A 7,872-nucleotide genomic window follows, 5' to 3' on the forward strand; every position below is an offset into this window, starting at 1 on the left:
AAACAAGGGGCTGTTGGCCATGGGGAGGATGGAAGGCTTCCTCAGATAATGCAGCCTCAACCTTCAATTTGGCTAATGCTCATCCAGATGATCAGGAAGAAAAAAATAATGGTGGCATGTGCAGAATGGCTTGACACTAGTAAGGCTGATTAAGAGTTCAGTTTAACCACTCAAAACTTAGTATGTCCCCAGAATGGTCAAAAACAGTTAGTCAAGAGCATGAATAATATTCTACTTCCCCTATCCTCAGCTCCTAATCTTTCCAGGGTAAGATGCTCTACAGACTCAACCTTGAGAACAGATTTAAAATCAATACCACTGATGTGTTAAAACAATGTTATTTGCACTTTTAATTTTAGATACTTGAATATACACAAAAGTGGTCAAGATAATATGAGGCCCCAGTACTTATCACCCAATCCAACAGCCGTCAGTCCTCGGCCAATCCTGCCCTATCCACACCCATATCCTCAACCACTCCCTACCAGATATCTTATTATTTCATTGGAAAATATGTTAGTATGTATCTCTAAAACAGTGGTTTTTAACTGGTGGTGAAGTTGCTCCTCTGGGGACATTTGGCAATGTCTGGGGACATGTTTGATTGTCACGGCTGTGGAAGGGGTGCTTTGGCATCTAGTGGCTAGAAGTCAGGGATGCTGCTCAATATTCTATAATGCACAGACACCCTCAGCCCCAACAAAGAACTGTCTCCAAATGTCAGTAGCGCTGAGATTGAGAAATCCTGCTCTAAATGATAGACACTTTCTAAAAACACAACTACAATGCCATTATCACACATGAAAATAACAAATACTATTATATTTTAATAAAGCATGAAGTGCCCAGGAAGGAATTAGGCATTTCATGCTTATGGTTTTATTTGAAAGCTAAAAGATCTCCATGGGCATGTGTATTAAGACCTCAAATGAGCATTCAACAGTTAACTCACATGGTGCCAATGAACTCGAGTCCTCCAAGCTACTTTGAAGAATATCAGTTATGATTCTCATTTTCAGAATAAAGCCAGTGAAAGAAGGAGTTCCCCCTTTAATTGGTTGGCTTTGAGTACCCTCCTCTATCAATCCCACTTCTGTTCATGGAATTTTTTAGAATATAAGAAGGTTACAGTGGAGGAAGAAATCAGAAATCACCCGGCTCCACATTCAGCTTTCAGGTAAGTAATCTAGGTCCAGAAGGCTTCCCTACTTTTCCAAAGAACATACAGCTGGTTTTAAAAATAAAAATAATAAAAAAGGCATTTTTTTTTCATTCAAAACACAGGATCTTATTTCCATTGAGGCCAATGGGTAATGCATGTGGTAAGACCCAGGACTGAGCAGGAGGGATCCTGCTGGCTGGATGAATGATTTGTGGTGGTAAGCAGTGGTTTGATGGACAGGACAATATGGGAGAAGGAGGGTCCTGAAATCCAAGAACAGTTAAGTCTTCATTCCGATTATTAATATGGTGCTCTCCAATGTTGCTGAGAAAGCAGTGGGAATGGCCAGGTTAGGGTTTGGAGAGAGAAGGGTTAGAAAAAAAAAGTCACATCAAAAATTAACAAGACACAGAGGAATTATCCCCACTACACAGTGGGCGATTGAGCACATGCTGTCCTACGTGGAAAAGCATCTAGGAACCTGCAAGCGCTAGGTGATCATGAAGCATTCTTGTTATCGCTGAGAATCTTTAAAAACAATAATGCTGAGAGCCAACGCAGAGAGGTTAGATGAGGTTACAAAGAGCTGATCTGCTGCTTTTAAGGAGGTGCCAATAAAGAAAGTCAGAAATAAATTATAACATCATTCCAGAAACAGAAGTGGAGACTTCAGAGTGGTGATCAGTTCTCGTTTCTCCTCTTTATTGTATTTGAGTTGTTTTGGCTATGAGGCATTGAACTCTCTATTTGGAGACAATTCGCCGTTGTGCAGGTGTTGTTAGATTTTCCAAAGGGGAAGTTAAAGGACCTCAGACAATTCGCTCTCCCAGAGTTTTCTGTGGCTGGGGCTTGAGCACATGATCTAGGCTCATCCAATGAGAAAGTTGCACCTAGGACTTTGTGTGTTGAGGGAGACAGGTGTGAGACTCTTCTAGGTGGCAGTAGTGGGATCAGGAGCCCAAAGGTGTGGGGAGGCCCAGGAGTGGTGGTGCCAGCAGTGTGGCCTTAACCAAAGCACAGTGTGAATTGTTTTGTCCTTGGTCATCAGGCCTGCCCCTGGTTCCTGTTTGTTTTCTGTGTCTGACCTTTCACTTTTCTAGTGATTATAAGAACTACCTATGTCCTTTCAATCAACTCCTTTTTTTGATTGAGTTATCCAGAGTTGGACTCTATGTTCTATAAATGATTCTGACAGCCTGTGTCATTGCAGAAAGATGATCCTATGGACATGTAAAATGGCTTGAGTTCTGAAAAACAATAATATAGGGCAAAGGCTTGCATGGTATCTGTAATACCAGTAACAAGGTTTATTATTCTACATCCACATGCCAAATCAGCAAATTCACAACAGTTTTCTAAATAGCGATCTTAAGAATTTATCTTGTCTTCTCTGTTTTCCTGAAATCATCAAGCCCATCTTCACAAATTAAAGTTCAGTGTGTATGTGAACAACGTCACACAATCAAGGATAAGGATGAAATCTGGTATAATCATCACATGCAGTTTGTCACTGAGTGCTATAAATACAAAATGTCTGCTAATCTGCTCACAGAGTCTATAAAAGAAAAAGGGAGAGAGAAAGAGAGAGAGAGAGTGCGTGCATGTAAAGTCTCTATTCTAGACTATAAGAGTAACACCTCTGTTAACACAAGTGCCTTCCCTCATAAACACTAGGATTGGCTTTCATGCCCTATGAGTGAAAATATATACTGGGACAATTTTGGAGAGGGCAATAATTGAGAAACAGATCACAAGATTTTTAAATAACTGGATCTAGTTGATTCAGTTATTTTATTTCTAGGCATTTTCACAACTGCACAATGATATAAAAATACAATGTTTATACCAGCCAAGGGGAAAAAAGCTGGAATCAACAAAAATAGCCATCAAGAAGGAACCGGTTAAAATATAATATCTCCATACAGTGGAATACTGTGTAACCATGAAATGAGGAAGATGTATGTCTAATAATACACAGGGATGTCCAAAGTACATCATTAGGTTAGGAAAGAAGGCAAGTGCAGATGTATATTATGATCCTATTTTTTGAAAACAGATTTATTAGTTAATATGCTTCCACTCACAGGATTGCTGAGGAGCAAATCAACCGATTTCAGTTATATTTTTATAAGTACAGTATAGTAAACAATATTCTGAAAGCTTACATAAGGTAATGTTAACATCCTTCTGAAGAATGAAACTGAGAAGGGGTAAACTGTCATTTATTTATCCTAAACCCATATAATTTTTAGAATTATAAAAAAAATGTTTAATGCTGTGATTGTACTAAGTAGAAAACATTGATTTGAGCCTGCAGGCTACTCAGGAAGCTCTTTCAAATGGGTAATTGTTACTTATAGTGTGATGAACGGATTATACTGATTTAGAGTGATATTGATTTGAAATACATTATGATTCTGATTTTATGGGACTAAACTATAACTTCTTGATTTTTATGACGTTTTAAGATTATCTTGGTAATTTCCATGGTGAATACTAATGGCCAAAGATTATCTCTGTGTCTCTGTTCCTTTTGTGTTGAGGAACCAATATGGATTCAAAGTTCGAATGTGTATGTGAATCCCGACCCACTTGAAAACTGAACAGAATAAACAGTGATTCAGAGATGGTTCAATATTAAACACTGATAGTGTCTAACTAGTAATCAATTGTTTTAAACCATAAAGAGGACAGCAAACTTCTATGAATAAAGCACCTTTAAAGAAAACATTTCTGGCATGGCCTTACGTAAATACAGAAAATCTCCTTAACTAAAATATTATTAGGGGCCGGGCACAGTGGGTGACTCATGCCTATAATCTCAGCACTTTGGTAGGCTGAGGTGGCCAGATCTCTTGAGATCAGGAGTTTAAGAACAGCCTGGCCAATATGGCGAACCCCATCTATACTAAAAACACAAAAAATTAGCCGGGTGTGGTGGTGTACGCCTGTTGTCCTAGCTACTCAGGAGGTTGAGGCACGAGAATCGCTTGAACTCGGGAGGCAGAGGTTGCAGTAAGCTGAGATGGCACCGCTACACTAGAGCCTGGACCACAGAGTGAGATTCCATCTCAAAAATGAAATACAATACAATAAAATAAAATCTCATTAGGGACCTGTTAATGACTACCTATATCACTAAACTGTTGAGAGATATTTAGCAAGACATGAAGGGTGTGATCACCATAATGACTGCAGGTGCTCCATTTCAACTCAAGGACTTTCAGGTGATATCACCAGGTTTCAGAGTGAACTGGTCCTGTCATTGTAGTACTGGGGTTACACACCTTTTACCTTAAGTTACAACAACTAGAGAGCTCTGTCTTCCCCTTCAGGCCACCTATGTGACATCACACCTCAGATCTGTTCTCAGAGGTGTACAGCTCTTGATAGTCAGCCTAGACAGGAATGACCAGGTCTAAGAAAATGCTTCTCTTACAGGAGATTCAGGAGTGACAGATTGCAGAAATGCCATTACCCTAAATAACGCATCTTGGCTTGAAGGCAGTAGCACTTCAAATACTCTATGGATGCCTCCTGAATTTAAAATTAGACAATGTGGTCACCATATCCAAATGTTTTTTAAAGAAAACCTTTAAGGTACTCCAGGCCTAAAGCCCTCACATTCTAAGGAGGCTTCAGAGACTCCTGCCTTCTTCAAGGGTCTAATTTTCAATTGTTGTGACTGAAGGCCAAAACCATTCATGTCTAGAATGGCTGCATGGGTCTTGACCCAAAGTTCAGATCAGTGAGCCAATTTCATAGTTTCTATAGCAGTCGAATTCACACAAAGTGATCTTGGCAGCCCCTCTAGTCAGCGAGTTTTCTAATCCTTCCATAGATGCACCCGCCCCGCCCCACCCCGACATTCTGCACTGAAAGATGTAATCACAATCTACTGTAACCCTCTGAGTTGGCTTAGCAAGCTCACCCCAGAAAAAAGCTATCCCTCTTGGACATTACTTGGAAGAATTTTCAACCATGCTAGAGCCAAAGTTGTGAGCAGGTGACACTGACATGCTGAGTATTCTGGGAGTTGGCTTTGGCCTTGAAGGAAGATTACAGGGGCCACGTGGGTCCTATGCCACAATTTAAAAAGGAGTGTGGGGGATGTGTCAGGATGAACAGGAAAGAATAGGGTGGGGAAAGTCAATTATAGCACCAGTAAGAGGGACCTTTTCATGTTCAAACAAGGTTAATGGGAGGAAGTTTGATGCCAAGGTATTTTTAAATATTCATTGAAAAATCAGTACGAATCTCTTTTTTTCCCCAAAAACTATTGTTCCACCAACTTTGTGGGTAGCCAATTACAATCTTAAAAAAATGTCCAAGTATCGCGAATTTTTTCTGGTTTCTCTATAATTAGTTGCTAGGATCAACAAAGAAGAACTTAGGAAGCTTAATTTAATTTTCAGCAGGAATCTTAATAGAATAACAACCAAAAAAAAAAAAAAACAGGGGTGGGGAGCAGAGACAACACAATAGAGAGAGTGCTTTGACCCCTCAGCATCAAACAATAAAGCAAACAAAGGCGCTTGGAGCTCGTCTGGCCCTGGCAGACAGCCATTTTTGTCTTTGAAGCTCTCAGTGATCTTGTTGAAATACATCTTCAAAAACAGGAAATTGTGTGATTTTGATTTTCTGGCAACCTCACCCTTTCTTGTGAACTGCCAACAAGACCATGAGCTATTAACTTTGATTTACACTAAAATAGGATGGAGCCAGAAGCAAAAGTATTTCCTTCTCACTTAAATCTCAAGATTTTCAGAAGCAGTTATAAAGCTAAGTCACTTCTGCTCATTAATGTGCCCAACAAACATTCCTGAAATGAGGCCTGTATAAAGGATGGAAGTGCATTTAGCTTTAGTTTTGGTTTGCAGCTAGAATGGGGAGGAAAATTCACCTTGATGAGAGTAGAAAGTGGTGACGCTTTGCATGAAAGTTGTATACATAGCTCTTAAAATTCAGTGGGTGATGACGCATATACTACGTAATTAATAATTCCGGTAGACACTTCTGCTTTGTCAGAACACGAAAGCAAATGAACATAGAAATATAATGGAATGTGTGTTTCTCCATCTTTATATCAGGGAAGTTGACCTAGAACAGTGATTGACAAACCTTCTCAAAAGGATGGGATGGTAAATATTTTTTACTTTGCTGGGCAGGTGGTTTCTGTTGCAACTACTCAACACTGCTACTGTAGTGTAAAAGCAGCCATAGACAATAGAGAAAAAAATGGGCATGGCTGTGTTTCAATAACACTTTACTTACAAGCATAGGCAGCAATGTAGATTTGGCCCAGGGGTCGTAGTTTTTTGATCCTGGTCTAGATTATTACACTTCATCCTCTCTGTGAAAGTATAATTTTGAGAGACAGAAGAGAAGAAAAAACACCAGCTTGTTCTTTCTCTCTCTCTGACCACCGATTCCTTTTCCTCAACTTATATTCTAAAATGTCCTGGCCCTGGAGGGAGGAACCCTCTCTCTCCCTGTCTGCCTTTATATCGTTTTTTTTGTTTGTTTGTTTTTGTTTTTTGAGATGGAGTTTTGTTCTTGTTGCCCAGTCTGGAGTGCAATGGAGCGATCTTGGCTCACTGCGACCTCTGCCTCCTGGGTTCATGCCATTCTCCTGCCTCAGCCTCCTGAGTAGCTGGGATTACAGGTGCGTGCCACCATGACTGGCTAATTTTGTATTTTTAGTAGAGACGGGGTTTCTCCATGTTAGCCAGGATGGTATCGATCTCCTGACCTCGTGATCCACCCTCCTCGGCCTCCCAAAGTGCTGGGATTACAGGCATGAGCCACTGAGCCCGGCCTCTGCCTTCATATCTTTTATCCACTGCAATCTGGTTTCTCCCTATATCACACTTCAGAAACTACCAGGCAAAGACCTTGGGTACCCTCGCGATGGTCAAAGCTTGTGGTGGCCATCCAAGCCTCAACCTTCTTCATCCCTCTGAGGTCTTTGAATTTACTGAATTCTCCACAACTCTAAAATCTCTGTCCTCTTCTGTCCCTGGACTCAGCTCTCCAGTTTGTCCTCCTATCTCTTCAGTCTGTTGTGCTGGCTCCTTTTCCTTTATCTCTACCAGGTTTAGCCCTTTCCAGTCCCAATCTCCGTGAGACCCACTGACCATCTCCTCTCTCACGGTATTTACTTGAGATTGCTAGCCTAACTGCACCTTCATCTGCCCATGTCCCTGAGGTGAGAGTCTTGGAGTCATCTTTAACCCCTCATTTTTGACCTGCAAACTGGTATGTTCCCACATCACCAATTTCCTCTCCCCTCTCCCATACCTTTAGTCAGTCCCTTGTCATTAGTTGGTTGTAAAATGTCCTCAGTTGCCAGTCTCCCTCCACTGAGGGACCCAGATAGTCACTTAGATGATGAAACAAAGCTCTCTTAAAAAATTGAAATCGGGCCAGGTGCAGTGGCTCACGTCTGTAATCCCAGCACTTTGGGAGGCCAAGGCAGGCAGAACACGAGGTCAGGAGATCGCGACCACCCTGGCTAACATGGTGAAATCCCATCTCTACTAAAAACACAAAAAATTAGCCAGGTGTGGTGGCGGGCGCCTGTAGTCCCAGCTACTCAGGAGGCTGAGGCAGTAGAATTGCTTGAACCCAGGAGGCGGAGGTTGCAGTGAGCTGAGATCGCGCCACTGCACTCCAGCCTGGGGACAGAGTGAGACTCCATCTCAAAAAAA

This window comes from Rhinopithecus bieti, unplaced genomic scaffold (genome assembly GCF_001698545.2).
Source record: "Rhinopithecus bieti isolate Rb0 unplaced genomic scaffold, ASM169854v2 scaffold_78623, whole genome shotgun sequence".
NCBI classification, from domain to species: Eukaryota; Metazoa; Chordata; class Mammalia; order Primates; family Cercopithecidae; genus Rhinopithecus; species Rhinopithecus bieti.